The 16,473-nt window shown below is 44.5% G+C and overlaps 1 protein-coding gene and 1 long non-coding RNA gene across 47 annotated transcripts in view; one reads left to right on the forward strand and one right to left on the reverse strand.

Moving 5' to 3' along the window:
* The window catches only part of NPY (neuropeptide Y), a 248,678-nt gene that overhangs the window by 146,668 nt on the left and 85,537 nt on the right, over positions 1-16,473 (reverse strand). For 13 of the 46 annotated variants that reach the window (XR_014066656.1, XR_014066655.1, XM_081533946.1 and 10 more), the window contains one exon: positions 7,143-7,290. The exons of 12 other annotated variants lie outside the window; for them this stretch is intronic. The gene's annotated coding sequence lies outside the window, so the exon portion shown is untranslated. Of the gene's footprint in view, positions 1-2,054; positions 2,278-6,288; positions 6,974-7,142; positions 7,291-9,381; positions 9,513-11,344; positions 11,391-16,473 lie in introns of those variants that run through there. 21 more of the 46 variants (XR_014066653.1, XR_014066650.1, XM_081533932.1 and 18 more) reach the window with 9 other exon arrangements.
* LOC145523521 (uncharacterized) lies at positions 2,249-7,586 on the forward strand. Its single transcript, XR_014066661.1, has 4 exons — positions 2,249-2,377; positions 3,504-3,971; positions 4,422-4,493; positions 5,357-7,586. It is a non-coding gene; the product is annotated as an uncharacterized LOC145523521 (long non-coding RNA).

The raw sequence follows: 16,473 nt of genomic DNA on the forward strand, positions 1-16,473 counted from the left end.
TGGTAAAGAATCTGCATGCCAACACAGGAGACATGGGCTCAATCCCTGGTCCGGGAAGATACCACATGCCACGGAGCAGCTAAGCATGTGCACACAACTATTGAGCCTGTGCTGTAGTCCAGAGCCACAGTTATTGAGCCCATGTGCCACAACTACTGAGGCCCATGCGCCCTAGAGCCTGTGCTCTGCAACAAGAGAAGCCACCTGAAGTCCACATATTGCAACTAGAGAGTAGCCCTTGCTGGTCACAACTAGAGAAAAGTTTATGCAGCAACAAAGACCCAGCACAGCCAAAAATAAATAAAATTCTTTTTTAAATTAAAAGAATAAAGAGCAATTTTCCATTTTGGCTATATGTGAGGACAGGCTATAGCAGAAACTCTGTGCATATAGCTCCTGTGGGTGAATAAGAATACAGACAAACAAAACCCCAGCCGGGGTCCACCAGGCAGTTCAGAGGGGTCTGGATTTTAGATCCCATTTGCGCCCTCAGCTGGGGGCCCTTGTGCACAGCAGAGCTGTATGCTTCAGCTCTTTTACCAATAAAGAGTGAGAAATCTTCAGTTCGGAGACAGAAAGCTGAAAGTTCATAAAATCATGAATTATATGAACAGGTGCCAAATAGCCCCAAACTGTTTCTGGAACCTTCTGGAACCTTGGTTAAATCATCTGGAACCAAGTGATGTTCTTTGATGCCCCAGAGGGGTCTTTTTCAGACAGCCAAAGGAAGCATGATACTACCCACATGAGAGGAGTATATAGATCTGACTCTGGCAGAAAAGAGCACTTTGTTCTAGATGAGATGAATGTATAGACGACACAGAAAAACTAGGGAAGTTTGAGATATAAATGTTATGTTTGTCTTAGATATTTTTCACTCTTCAATTATTTAAATATTCCACGTTGTCCTTAAAAAAAAAAAACCTTAGGATTTAATTATAGTTCTGTTTCTTTGGGTGAGTTCAGACTGTCCCCTATAAACTAGTGCAATGTCTTTCTCTTAGCAGAAAGAATATTTTTTCTTTCACTCAGAGGATCAAAGTGGACAGCTGGTCTCTGGATAGTCTCCACATAATGATGCTACCTGATTGTAATAACCTTGCAAACATCTAAACTGTCTACTGTGGAAGAAAAAGGGCTGATGGAGTTGACCAGTATCTCACCGGTTCTAAAGGAACACCCTAGAGTATATATACACTATACCTGGACAGTTTATAAATACTTGAACCCTGGCAGCAATTGTGACTGCTGATTGCGATTCAAATGGTCTAGGGTGGGTAATCAGCACTGATAACATTTTTAAAGCTCCCTCAACTGATTCTAACATAGCCAGGATGAGACCCTCAGTCTGCCCCTTCACTCCCAAGTCACCAGACTCCCACACCTGGTGACGTTTGCATTCTGTGACCTTAGGCAGAATGATTCATAATCACTCCTGAAAAAACAGTTGATGGGGATTTCAGCAAGAGCAGGTTCTTCTCCTGAAGGAACCCTGAAACTCTAGGCCTCAGTGATCCCAGCCTATGAGGCAGAGCTTGGAACCATGCACAGAGAGGACCTTCTAGCTTAATACTGCGTCCTTTTTGCCGCACTCTCCTCCGGGGTGCTGGATGTGGTGAAAACCTGAAGCAAGCAATGATGAGGTACCTCTGCCGTGATGGGCAAGGTGAGGTTGTACAATAAGAAGAGAGGCTGGAGAGACAGGCGGGTCCCCCTGAGTATCTGGTAGCCCTGTCATGCCATGCCTGTCCCCACCTATTGACATGTTGTTCCCTCCACCTGGCTTCAGCCCTACCCCCTCACAGTGGGCCCTCTTCTGAGGGTCTGCTCAGACCCCAGCCGGCAGAGGTACCGGTCTGGGCTTCCTTCTCTCTTCTTTCCTCTTGTCCAGGTCCCCCACCCCCCAACCCCCGCACAAGTAAGAAAGGGCGAGAGGGGCACAGCCGGGGTTGAGCACCCCTCCATCCCCCCAGGCTCTGAGGTGAAAAGGCCGAGGTGTGTGGGTGGCGGTGGGTGGGGGCGGGGCAGCCTGTAATGTGCTGAGGTAACCTTACCTTTTGGCTGCCGGAATGGGCGGCACCAACTCTCTGCCTGTGGGGCCCTCCCTGTTCACCGCGCCTCACTGCATTCTCCTTTTGTCTCTGTAGCTGCCAGTCTCCTACCTGCCGGACCTTCCTAGAACCCCTGGGCCTGGTCTACTTGGGCCAGACGACGCCAGCGTCCACCGCCGCCTCAGCGCCTCAGCCCCACGCACCTGTGCGCCATCTGAGCGGCGGCGGGACCTGGGCGGGGGCGGGGTCAGAGGAGGGGGCGGGGGGAGGGTCTGCAGCCTCCAGCACCGCCTTGGCAGATTGTTTTAAAACCATGGACTTAGTTTGTAAGTTACTTTGTGGGGCGTGGACTGCGGGAAGAACCACCTTCCCTGCCTTCCGTTTTCCCACCAGGGGCTCTGGACATGGACTTTTCCTATTTACACTTTTATTTTTTCTTTCAAAGGGATGAGATTGGGGCAGGAGGGTGGGAGGGCTGGGGGGATGGTCTGTAGGCTCCTCTGTGTCCATCTTGCACCTCCAAGGGGCCTGGGATGTGGGGGTGGGTGTGAGTGTGGGGCGTGCTGGAAGATGACAGGCGCCCCGCTCATGCCTGCCATTGGGGGGTCACCAGTATACCAGCCTTCCGCCTGCAGTCCTCAGCCCCTGCCTCACCACAGACTCCTATTGCCCCTCCCTCTGGGGTCTCAGTGTTCTGGGCGAGGGGAACAACGTAGAGACTGCGCCCTGCCCTCGGCCCCCACCCCAGAAATGCCAAGGCCTCGCCACTGCCACATCGCCATCCTGCACTGAGGACTCTGGAGGCCATCAGGGGCTGCCTTGTCTGCTGTGTATTAAGCTGTCTCTGTGTCCGCTCTCCCTCCACCCTAGTGTTTCTTTCCGTTTCTTCCTTCCTTTCCTTCGCTTCTGCTCCTGCTCCCACTCCCGAGTTCAGCACAGGTAAAAGGGTTACGAGTCCCTCCCTGCCTCCTGGGTCACCAACTCACAGTTGTTTCCTTCTCTTTTATTTCCGTGTGTGTATAATTTATTTTTTTCTTCCTCCCCTTTTCTGTCCTCCCTCCCTCCCTCCCTCTTCTGCCATGTAACTGGAGGATGTGCAATGAGTTTGCAAACAGCTGGACTGCCAGGCTGCTTTGTTCTCCAATGTTCCTCCTCTGCCTCCCCTCCTCTTCCTCTCTCCCTACCCTTTCCTTCCTTCAGTGTTTCCTTAGAGCAGTGAGCACTATTTGGAAGCTTGAGAGAAACTAAAATTAAATTGAGAGAGAGAGAAGAGGAGAGGGAGATGCTGGAAATATCACAAACAGCAGCAGATCCATATAGGCAGGGCAGGTGGTCGATGAAATTTGGACCTTTATAGTTCACAGCTGATTCCCTACCTATACTATCAGATCACATATGTGTCCCATAGTCATCATGGTGACTTGTAGTTTGTGTCATCTGTTTTTGTTTTAGACACCAAGTGGACCGTGTGGAATCTGCCAAATTAAGAAATCCCTGTCCTCTCAGTCAATCCTGGCCAATGTTATTTCCACAAATACCTCTTCCTCTACACACCCACTCAGCTCCTTAGCACCAGCCCCCAGCCATGATTTGCTTTAATATTCAAGAAGATTCTGGGAGAAAATAGTAAAAATGTTTGCCATTTGCTTTGAACACACATGCACAGCCAGTGTTCTCACTTGAGACAAATCACTGTGGAGAGGTGTCAGCAAGCAGGTTATTGATTTTCCTGGGAGAACCTCTACATCTTGCTTCTGCATTGCAATATCTCAAGCCAAAACTGACCCAGCTATCTCCCTCCACACAAAGGATATGTGTACTCAGTGTCTCTCAAATTCAACACACACACACACATACTTGCATGTACCTTGGAGATTTGTCATTGATCATTATGAAGAACTGTTCTACAAAGTGCAGGAGGTATGTAATGTCCCAGACCCACACCCCTGCCCCAAATGCCAGTGGCAGCCCCAGTTGCTGTAATAACCAAAACACTCTCAGGATTTGCAGTATCCCCCAAAGTGTTTGTTATCATCCCAGAATGAGAACCCTAGCTGGCTCTGTGTTGGGTATTTTCCCTCACTCTTTGGTGCCGTTGTCCTCAACCATGCAGAGATTTCAAAACCCCTGATAGCTTAGTACCATCTCTAGAGATTCTGATTAATTGGTCCAAACTGCATCTTAGGCATCAGGAGTTTAAAAAGAATCGAGTTGATTCTAATGGGTAGCTGAGGTCAGCCTTTCCAGATGAGTCCACAAGTCTGGGACTCTCTACAGTTACAGATTTGGCCAGCATCTGTCACAGGTTAACACAATGTGAGTCAAAGCAACTGCTTTGAGCCAGGACTAACATTCCACTCCATTCACCAGGCTCCTAATGCTGAATCTGATATCCTCTTGGCTATTCTGTATCCTGATCCCTGCCTGTGCAGCAATATATGGGTCAGTATGAAGCTAACTGCTAAATGAAGCAGCCCTTTACCAGCTCGTCCTCTCTAGGAAACATCCTAAAAGGGGAAATGAACTGTGTATACATTTCTTGACTCAGAGAAAAACAGGAATCTCAGTCTTAGGAGCAGGATCCCTCTAGCTGCCCAAGGCATTCTGGGGTGGGGCGTGGGGGGAGGTGGATCATCACCAACAATGTGCCAGTAAATGTCTCCAGGCAGAACTGTTTATCATGGTCTTTCGCTATCTGCCACTGCATTCTTTAATGAACATCTCCTTTGTGTGTCCTGGGAGACTTCATCCCTCTCTTGTTCTCACTTATCTGGCTGGAGTTTCCTAAGAAGCTTGGTTAATAGGGCAACAAAGATAATTATTGGTCTCAGAAAAACTGTTTGTTATATTTGAAAGAAAGATAAGTTAAAGTCACTTAGTCATGTCCAACTCTTTGCAACCCCTTGGACTGTACTGTAGCCCACCAGGCTCCTCTGTCCATGGGGATTCTCCAGGCAAGGATACTGGCCCTCCTCCAGGGGATCTTCCAAACCCAGGGATCGAACCCAGGTTTCCCATATTGCAGGAGGATTCTTTACCATCTGAGCCACCTATCTAAAGGTACAGGCCTCCCTGGTGGCTCAACTGGTGAAGAATCCACCTGCAATGCAGGAGACCTGGGTTCAATCCCTGGATTGGAAAGATCCCCTGGAGAAGGAAATGGCAACCCACTCCAGTATTCTTGTCTGGAGAATCCCACGGACAGAGGAGCCTGGCAGGCTACAGTCCATGGGGTCACAAGAGTGAGACACAACTTAGTAACTAAACCACCATCTAAAGGTATTGTTGTGGTTGCATTGTTTTAGGAAGAGGACAAGCTTGGATTCTATGGAAGTTAGACAACCTTTCAAGAAGACAACTGAGAGAGCACACCTCTGGTTTGCTCCTGGCTCCAGGCTTTCTCTTACTTGTAATTTATGCCAGAAAATGGGGTGGGGAGAGCCCTGTGTTTGCCAAGTTCAATGGTGTTAATACTCTCACCAGGCTGATTTCAAGCTACTGACATTTTAACAACTGACTGTCTTATCTCCTTTCCCATCTTCTCAAACATATTCATGATTGGAAGCTCCCTAAGATTAATCAATTTATATCTTGTAAATCCAGTATATGATTTATATACTGGAAATGCACCCTGTGAAAATGTAGTGGAGTAGCTGACCACAACCTGAGATGAAAGATGCTCAGATTCTCTGAGAGGAGACCCTGGGAAGACTGGAAACAGTGTGCTAGCCAGCCATGGACATGGACACTCAGAGGAGAGACTCAGAGTCGGGTGTGGAGATGGAAGTCAAGACGCCATTCATCCACCAAGCAAGGCACCAAGCTTCAATAAGGTCTCTGGGTTAATTAGCCCTTTCCTTCACATTAGAAACCTAGGTGGTGCGAAGAATGTATTTTGAAATAATCCAGGGAAGGAACCACAAAACTGAAGACTGAGTTACTTTGGGGTCCAGAAGGCCTGGGGATGGTGCTTTTTGAGTCTCTGGACAATGTAGCATGACCCTGGGGGACCCACCTGTTTAGCTGTAAGGTTTCAGGGCCGTATATGAGGAGGATTTGAGCAGGACGGGGAAGTTTGACCTTTGTGTGCACATACTGACTTCACAATTGGGGAATGCTATTTCTAAATATTCACCACATTGCTATTCACATCACAGTGTCTTCATAAAATGAGCCAGGAAAAAGAAAAAATTCACAACACTCTTGCAGATATAGATAATAACACCAAGAGGCAGTATTTACTATGCAACAGGCACTGTTCTACTTTTCACATAGTGAAATTTAATCCTCAGAACTGTTCTATGTATGAGGTGAGTGCTGTGATAAAGCCCATTTTACAAGTGAGGAAACTGAGGCACAGACTGCTTTAGTAACTTTCCCAAGTATACATACTAAAAAGTGGTAGAGTGAGAGTGAAGCCTGGCTCAGAGTACAGGCTCCACTGTACATAAGATCTCTCCTTTTGATCACTGAGCCTTGGCCAGTAGATGTCCTGGTTGTGTGCACATTTTTTTTTTTTTTTTGGACTGTGAGCTATGCTAGGGTGGAAACCCTGAGTGTGGCTTATTAAGATCCTGAGAAGCCCATTCCTGACTTGTGGTGGGGTCTTGCAGGTCTGAGATACTGCTTGGTTTGGGCTTCTGGACAAAGAAGCTTTTGCTTTGTCCTCCCAGAAGAGAAAGAAGCCTTGCTAACACCAAGTCTACCCAAGAACCAGGAAGAGGAATATTTCCCTTAAATGAAAGCAATCAGATCACTAGTGTGAATTCTTCATGTTGAGGCTAAAACAGAGGTTTCCAGGTCAGTCCAGACTCTGGCGGCCCATGTCTTTGCAAGCAGAGTGCCCTGTGATGGACTCTGGGGAAAGAGATGCTCTCCTGAGAAGTGCTGCTTCTGCTGCTACTTGCATGGCCATCCCTCTGCTGGAGAAAATAAAAATATGAACTTGGCCAATGAAGTCAACGACTTAATCTAAATTTTAGCCCACCGAAAACATTGAATTCATAATTAGTATTTCCTGATGAAAGAAGGGATGAATGAATGAACAACTGTGATTTCACTCTGCTACTTGGTACTACTAGGGATACTCACTGCCAGTGTCTCACTCCGGAGAGAGGGTCTCCTCCTGGGCCACAGACCCCCTTCCTACAGGTCCCTGGGTCTGCTCAGGCTACTGTGCTCGAGACATCAGCTCCTCAAGACTTTATCTCCTGATTTTGTCCCCACTGTGTCTTACGTCCTGCATGTGTGGGGCAAAAACATCAAAGGATTAGCGTGTGGTTGAACCTCAAGGTTTTTTACATGTTTCACAGGAGGAAGCAAGGCATGAGGTTCTTCATCCATAGCCCTGTGATTGCACACACTCGCAGCTGCTTATCCTGCCTGTGCCTCATCCAGTAAGGTGAGATATGACATAACGCAGACTCTTGTCCGAGGATTTGTTTTTTACACGTGAGTCACATTTAAACCCAAAACAATATATTTTCCCCTTTTTCTATAAAAAATAAAATGCTTTCTTTCTTTTTTTTTTTTAAATGTCTTGGTCTTGTTTATTTTTTCTTCCAAAAGAAGCAATAAAATATAAATCCGTTATGTTGTGCTGAGTCACTCAGTCATGCCTGACTCTTTGTGACCCTTTTAGACTGCAGCCCACTAGGCTTCTCTGTCCATGGGATTTTTAAGACAAGAATACCAGAGTGGGTTGCCATTTTCTCTTCCCAAACCAGGGATTGAACCCGAGTCTCTTTTGTCTCCTGAATTGCAGGGAGATTCTTTTCATCAGGGCACCCTAAATACTTGATAGAAAAGTGAAGACACTCACTCGTGTCTGACTCTTTATTATCAAAAGGCTCAATGATTTCATGGACATATTTTCTGAAGAACTAAGAGGCATTACTGTATACCCAGAAGCTTCCCTAACACACTGCAATAGAAAGGGTCTTGGGATGTTCAAATGTGAAATTATTACTGTACTTTTCCTACCATTGAGCTGAACTATTTCCTGCCTATCAAGGAATCTCTATCAAGGAGTACACATTCCAGATGTACTCCACCTTTGTTTTCAACAAGTGGAATATTGCCCAGATCAGAATTTGAAGCTACTAACATGCACAGAGGATCCAGAACACAGCCATGACTGAGGAAGTGGGGAATTACCCATGCAGAAGTTGTGTACAACAACTTATGAGATACCACAGATGCATTCTTTGAACTTGACCAGTGTCTAATGTTATGAGGAACGGTCAGAGAGCTATGCTCATTCTAGGGAAAATTTTAATTAAAAAAGAGATTTTCAACAATTCCCGTCTTGGGAAGGACCACTGGGTTTAGGAATAGAAAGTTACTGGGCTGTAAAGGATAAGACATTCCACTCTAGGCCAGGATCCTTTGTGCTCACTGAGGAGAAAAAATATGCAAATCATGCAAAGCTTACAACTTGGCTTTATTAAGGCAGTCAGGGTCCTGTGTGACAGCCAGGGTCCTGACCCAGGGATCTGGGGACTGGGATCAAGTTCTCACTCTGCTCCTGTCTAACTGGTCAGTCACTGAGCATCTCTGAGGCTCAGTTTTCCCATCTAGTATGAGGCACTAGAACAGCACAGTGCCTGTCACATCATAGACACCTAAGTAGTAATTGTTGAGGGAAGAAAGGAAGGCAGGCTTCTCAAGTACTGCTGCAGACTCAAGTTACAATAATACATGACCCCTCACCCTAGTCACATTCTAAAGCCCCAAAATACTAATTTAACCCCCGTGAGAAGTGGGGGGCTCTGGGAATAGTAACTCCTCAATGAGTTGTGAATTGGGAAGGAAGAGGCATCTTGGATCAATTACAGGGTTTATGATGGGCACACAGTCCCTCCTTCCCCAATTAGTGTGATGAGGTTTAATGCCTTATCCAAGTCTTTTCTGCTCTATCCAGGTCATACAGTTTTTCACATAGCCCCAAAACTCAGGCTGCTCTGCCCTTCCTGCGCCCCCTCTTCCTTCTATGCCATAGCCAGAGCTCCCTTCTCTAAGAGCCCTTGGTCACCAGGAAAGCAATGATCTTGCTTCCTAATGCTCAAGTGCATCCTTGTTTAGGAGGAACTGCCCTCTTGGCAATCACCCAGCTGCCAGAGAGTCTCTCCTGCCTTCAGAAATGCCTTGCCTAGGTAGGTCATTATTCCTTTGGGAATAAAGCCAGCAGAAAGAGGCAGTGTGTCTCAGCTCTCATCCCCCTGCCCTTGCTCCTCCCTCTGCATCCTTTTGGACCTCACAGTTCCTCTGAGATTGAGTCATCTGTCTTCCTCCCCTCAACCTGACACAACAGGAACAAAATTATGAATACCTGAAAATCCATAGCCTTTTCCTCCCTGTCAAATACATGAAAGTCTGGTGTTGCCAGCATGACATTCTCCAATCTCTCTCCATCTCCCATCCCCACTTTATTGTGCACCCTGGGGTCATGAGCAGAGGAAGCTGTGTAGAAAATTCACATTGAAAAGGAAAATAGAAGAAAAAATAAAAACAGGTTTTAAAATGATGGGTAGTGTCGCCAAAGGAAAGAAGAATCATGCAGGTTTTATGAAGTTTTTGTTTAAGAGTTGAGGGAGTGGAAAGAGAGTTTTAGGGTTTAGCAGTAGTCTGTATAGAATTCACTGAAAATGGCTGAGAGAGAGGGGGAGGGAGAGGAAGAGAGAGAGAGAGAATCAGAAAGAGAAAATTTATGAAGGGTTTGCTGCATTAAGAAAATACTTCTGGGACTTCCCTGGCAGTCCAGTGGTTAAGATTTCACCTTCCAGTGCAGGGGTTGTGGGTTTGATCCCTGGTCAGGAGCTAAGATCCCACATGACGTGCAGCCAAAAAACCAAAACATAAAACAGAAGCAATAGTGTAACAAATTCAACAAAGACTTTAAAATGGTCTGCATAAAAAAAACTTTTAAAAAAAATGCTTCTTCCAGAGACTGAGTAATGGTTTAAATTACTGTTCATGACTTTATGATGGCTACACAATTCATCTTTCAATATGTTTCAGCACCAAGTTGCTCACAGACACATCTGCTTGTATCAATATACTGGGGACAGTGACTTACATACATGAAGGTGGCCTTTTCCCTAGACTGTGTTCCTACATGTTCCTTCCCTGCCCTTGACCTATACAAGCATTTATCTACCAATCTATTTTATCCTTCCCCAAGATATAAATAGCCAAATCCCAGGTGGCACTAGTAGTAAAGAATCCACCTGCCAATGTAGGGGATACATGTTTGATCCCTGGATCAGGAAGATCCCCTGGAGAAGGAAATGGCAATCCAGTTTAGTATTCTTGCTTGGGAAATCTCATGGATGAATCTAAGTCACTTATTCTTGCCCCAGACATACTAGAGTCTTTTTTGAAGTCCTCATTACTTGGGAGGATGGGTGTTCCTTCTCTCACTTTAGAAACGCCTTCTCTCCTTTCTGACCCAAAATTCCTCCCCTTGCAACCAGCATGGTGATAGCCACCAGGAAAATAAGGTAAGGATGGTGGGGCAGGAGATGCTGGAGAACAAGTGGGAAGGGAAGTTATTAGGTTCTTTGGGGAGATATCCTCAGGGTTAACCTCAGTATCTGTAAATGAACAGACTCAGAAAATTATTTTTTCTTAAAGTTAGGATTAGCAAGGGGAAACATTACTCCGTAAAAGTTGAGTTTTCCTGGAAGCCACAGGAAAAAAAGAGGTTTGGGAAACACACAAGCCTGTGGTGTTCCACACGCTCCAAAGACCTATTTTAGAGCATTTCCTATCTGTGAAGTCCTTAAACTCTCTTCCAATTCTTAGCCAGCAACGTCAATTAAGTGGATAACGAAGACAGGCATTACCACACAATTTCCATCAAAAGGCAATTCAGAGCTTTCATAACAGCAGGGATAGCTACTAGTACTTAGAAAGCCAGAAGTGGCTCATCTATCTTCAGGGATAATTTATATGACTTGGATATCATGAAATTTAACACAGATCTATCCAAAAGGATGGTGATTTAATACTCCAGATTTAAAAAAAAAAAAAAAAGAGGCTTTGCTGCCATTAGATGAATTTCACTTCATGCCATTTTATTTTCATTTGAAGAAAAATCTGTTTAAAAAATAATTTTAAAACTTTTCTTTTCAACGGTAGGCAGAACCCTAAGTTCAAACATCTAGCCGGAGTTAAGCCTCTATGCTTCCAGTAAGAAGACCAAAGAAGACTTGTGAGTGTGAAACAAAAAATTGGATCCAAACTGTCCCTAGGAGATGAAGCCATGGAAAGATGAATTTTTTATTGCTTACCTACAATTTCTGGACATGAGATGCAAATAATTTCCTCCTTGCAATTCTGTAAGAAAGAAAACTGCCATGGCTGTCAGTTTCTCTTGAAGATCCTTACCCTTAGCACCTCATTGGCCCCAGGAAATAGCTGGCCACAGAAAAATCCTCTGCCCCAACACTGAACAACCTTCCCCTTTTGAAATGTCCCCTAACTTTTGCTTTCCCTCTTGCAGCCAATCAAGACTATTGGATATACTTAAAGATCAAATAGAAAGTTTCCCCAACTTTCATTGCCAATCAGATGTTGTCTCAGTGTTTCCTCTTTTATTCATTAAAACTTACTTTTCTTTCTAACATCCTTGAACCCCTGTGCAAATGAAAGGACAGCAGATGGATGCTCTTGCCAAAAATTTATGAAAATACAGCCTTTGATTTTTTGTTTTTGTTTTTGTTTTTTTTGGTCTCAGGCTTAGTTTTTCTTTTATACCTGTCAGGGGGGCAGTGTTACTCTCAGAGTACGGAAGAGTAATAGGAAGTTCAGTGGGACTAGAAATTGCCCACAGTCACATAGGGAAGCTGGAATTTGGACACAGCTCTTTCTGCCCCCAAGTTATGCATTTTCTCTTACCAATACCAAGTACATAGGCCTGGACTCTCAATGCCTTGGACTGTCTGTTTGCATCATCAAGGCTAAACACGCTGTGCATTTGTACTTGATTTCACTTATGACACAATATTGAGATAAAACACAGAGGGATATGGGACAAGGTTTGATTTGTCCAACTCACACCCTATCAGTTCACTTCAGTACAGTTCAGTCACTCAGTCATGTTTGACTCTTTGTCATCCCATGAATCACAGCACGCCAGGCCTCCCTGTCCATCACCAACTCCCAGAGTCCACCCAAACCAATGTCCATTGAGTCGGTGATGCCATCCAACCATCTCATCCTCTGTCATCCCCTCCTATTCCTGCCCTCAAATCCTTCCCAGCATCAGGGTCTTCTCCAATGAGTCAGCTCTTCCCATCAGGGGGCCAAAGTATTGGGGTTTCAGCTTCAACATCAGTCCTTCCAATGAACACCCAGGACCGATCTCCTTTAGGATGGACTGGTTGGATCTCCTTGCAATCCAAGGGACTCTCAAGAGTCTTCTCCAACACCACAGTTCAAAAGCATCAATTCTTCGGCGCTCAGTTTTCTTCACAGTCTGACTCTCACATCCATATATGACCACTGGAAAAACCAAAGCTTTGACTAGATGGACCTCTGTTGGCAAAGTAATGTCTCTGCTTTTTAATATGCTGTCTAGGTTGGTCATAACTTTCCTTCTAAGGAGTAAGTGTCTTTTAATTTCATGGCTGCAATCACCATCTGCAGTGATTTTGGAGCGCAGAAAAATAAAGTCAGCCACTGTTTCCACTGTTTGCCCATCTATTTGCCATGAAGTGATGGGACAAGTTACCATATCTAAGTTTTCTGAATGTTGAGTTTTAAGCCAACTTCTTCACTCTCCTCTTTCATTTTCATCAAGAGGCTCTTTAGTTCTTCTTCACTTTCTGCCATAAGGGTGGTATCATCTGCATATCTGAGGTTATTGATATTTCTTCTGGCAATCTTGATTCCAGCTTGTGTTTCTTCCATCCCAGCATTTCTCATGATGTACTCTGCATAGAAGTTAAATAAGCAGGGCGGCAATATACAGCCTTGACATACTCCTTTTCCTATTTGGAACCAGTCTGTTGTTCCATGTCCTGTTCTAACTGTTGCTTCCTGACCTGCATACAGATTTCTCAAGAGGCAGGTCAGGTGGTCTGGTATTCCCATCTCTTTCAGAATTTTCCACATTTTATTGTGATCCACACAGTCAAAGGGTTTGGCATAGTCAATAAAGCAGAAATAGATGTTTTTCTGGTACTCTCTTGCTTTTTCGATGATCCATTGGATGTTGGCAATTTGATCTCTGGTTCCTCTGCCTTTTCTAAATCCAGCTTGAACATCTGGAAGTTCACTGTTCACGTATTGCTGAAGCCTGGCTTGGAGAATTTTAAGCATTACTTTACTAGCATGTGAGATGAGTGCAATTGTGCGGTAGTTTGAGCATTTTTTGGCATTGCCTTTCTTTGGGATTGGAATGAAAACTGACCTTTTCCAGTCTTGTGGCCACTGCTGAGTTTTCCAAATTTGCTGGCATATTGAGTGCAGCACTTTCACAGCATCATCTTCCAGGATTTGAAACAGCTCAACTGGAATTCCTTCACCTCCACTAGCTTTGTTTCTAGTGATGCTCCCTATGGCGCACTTGGCTTCACATTCTAGGATGTCTGGCTCTAGGTGAGTGATCACACCATTGTAATTATCTGGATCGTGAAGATCTTTTTTGTACAGTTCTTCTGTGTATTCTTGCCACCTCTTCTTAATATCTTCTGCTTCTGTTAGGTCTCTACCATTTCTGTCTTTTATTGAGCTCATCTTTGCATAAAATGTTCCCTTGATATCTCTAATTTTCTTGAAGAGATCTCTAGTCTTTCCCATTCTATTGTTTTCCTCTATTTCTTTGCACTGATCGCTGAGGACAGCTTTCTTATCTCTCCTTGCTATTCTTTGGAACCCTGCATTCAAATGGGTATATCTTTCCTTTTCTCCCTTGTGTTTCGCTTCCCTTCTGTTCACAGCTATTTGTAAGGCCTCCTCAGGCAACCATTTTGCTTTTTTGCATTTCTTTTTCTTGGGGATGGTCTTGATTCCTGTCTCCTGTACAATGTCACGAACGTCCGTCCATAGTTCATCAGGCACTCTGTCTATCAAATCTAGTCCCTTAAATCTATTTCTCACTTCCACTGATAGTCATAAGGGATTTGATTTAGGTCATACCTGAATGGTCTAGTGCTTTTCTTCACTTTCTTCAATTTCCGTCTGAATTTGGCAATAAGGAGTTCATGATCTGAGCCACAGACAGCTTCCAATTTTGTTTTTGCTGACTGTATAGAACTTCTCCATCTTTGGCTGCAAAGAATATAATCAATTTGATTTCAGTGTTGACCATCTGGTGATGTCCATGTGTAAAGTCTTCTCTTGTGTTGTTGGAAGAGGGTGCTTGCTATGACCAGTGCGTTCTCTTGGCAGAACTCTATTAGCCTTTGCTCTGCTTCATTCTGTACTCCAAGGCCAAATTTGCCTGTTACGCCAGGTGTTTCTTGACTTCCTACTTTTGCATTCCAGTCCCCTAGAATGAAAAGGACATTTTTTTGGGTGTTAGTTCTAGAAGATCTTGTAGGTCTTCATAGAACCATTCAACCTCAGCTTCTTCAGCATTATTAGTAGGGGCATAGACTTGGATTACTGTGATATTCAGTGGTTTTCCTTGGAAACGAACTGAAATCATTCTGTCGTTTTTGAGATTGCATCCAAGTACTGCATTTCAGTCTCTTTTTTTGACCATGATGGCTACTCCATTTCTTCTAAGGGATTCTTGCCCTCAGTAGTAGATATAATGGTCATCTGAGTTAAATTCACCCATTCCAGTCCATCTTAGTTTGCTGATTCCTAGAATGTCGATGTTCACTCTTATCATCTCCTCTTTGACCACTTCCAATTTGCCTTGATTCATGGCCCTAACATTCCAGGTTCCTATGCAATATTGCTCTTTACAGCATCGGACCTTGCTTCTATCACCAGTTCCATCCACAACTGGGTGTTGTTTTTGCTTTGGCTCCATCCCTTCATTCTTTCTGGAGTTATTTCTCCACTGATCTCCAGTAGCATATTGGGCACCTACTAACCTGGGGAGTTTATCTTTCAGTGTCTTATCTTTTTGCCTTTTCATATTGTTCATGGGGTTCTCAAGGCAACAATTCTGAAGTGGTTTGTCAATCCCTTCTCCTCACATCCAAGGTAAGAGAAAACCAAGTAAGATGGTAGGCACTGAGAGAGGGCATCAGAGGACAGACTGAAACCACAATCACAAAACCCTGTAGCTTCAGCTTAATCTGGACTCCTTCAGGGATGTTCCCCAAGACAATCAGCATTCCTCATCAGACTCACCTGGAAATATTTTTAAAGCCCTAATTCTGAGTCTGTAGATCTGGGCTGAGACAAAGATCCTGCATGTCTGATAAAGTGCTCAGGTGAAACCAGTGCTGCAGGTCAAAGGCATCAGGTCATCATTCACAACCCTGGCCACATATCAGAATCACCTGGCAGCCTTTTAAACACTACTAAAGCCCAGGCCCCAGGCCCCCATTTCTGATTTCATTAGCTGTGTGGATCACAATAAACTGTGGAAAATTCTGAAAGAGATGGGAATACCAGACCACCTGACCTGCCTCTTGAGAAATCTGTATGCAGGTCAGGAAGCAAGAGTTAGAACTGGACATGGAACAAGAGACCAGTTCCAAATAGGAAAAGGAGTATGTCAAGGCTGTATATTGTCACCCTTCTTATTTAACGTATATGTAGAGCACATCATGAATAATGCTGGGCTGGATGAAGCACAAGCTGGAATCAAGATTGGTGGGAGAAATATCAATAACCTCAGATACGCAGATGACACCACACTTATGGCAGAAAGTGAAGAAGAACTAAAGAGCCCCTTGATGAAAGTGAAAGAGGAGAGTGAAAAAGTTGGCTTAAAACTCAACATTCAGAAAACTAAGATCATGGCATCTGGTCCGATCACTTCATGGCAAATAGATGGGGAAACAGTGGCAGACTTTATTTTGGGGGGCTCCAAAATCACTGCAGATGGTGATTGCAGCCATGAAATTCAAAGACACTTATTCTTTGGAAGGAAAGTTATGACCAACCTAGACAGCATATTAAAAAGCAGAGACATTATTTTGCCAACAAAGGTCCATCTAGTCAAGGCTATGGTTTTTCCAGTAGTCATGTGTGGATGTGAGAGTTGGACTATAAAGAAAGCTGAGCACCAAAGGATTAATGCTTTTGAACTGTGGTGTTGGAGAAGACTCTTGTGAGTCCCTCGGACTGCAAGGAGATCCAACCAGTCCAACCTAAAGGAGATCAGTTCTGAGTTTTCATTGGAAGGACTGATGTTGAAGCTAAAACTCCAATACTTTGGCCACCTGATGGGAAGAGCTGACTCACTGGAAAAGACCCTGATGCTGGGAAAGATTGAAGGCAGAGGGAAAAG

The sequence above is a fragment of the Giraffa tippelskirchi genome, chromosome 10, assembly GCF_054371585.1.
Source record: "Giraffa tippelskirchi isolate mGirTip1 chromosome 10, T2T-mGirTip1v1.2.pri, whole genome shotgun sequence".
In the NCBI taxonomy this organism is placed as follows: Eukaryota; Metazoa; Chordata; class Mammalia; order Artiodactyla; family Giraffidae; genus Giraffa; species Giraffa tippelskirchi.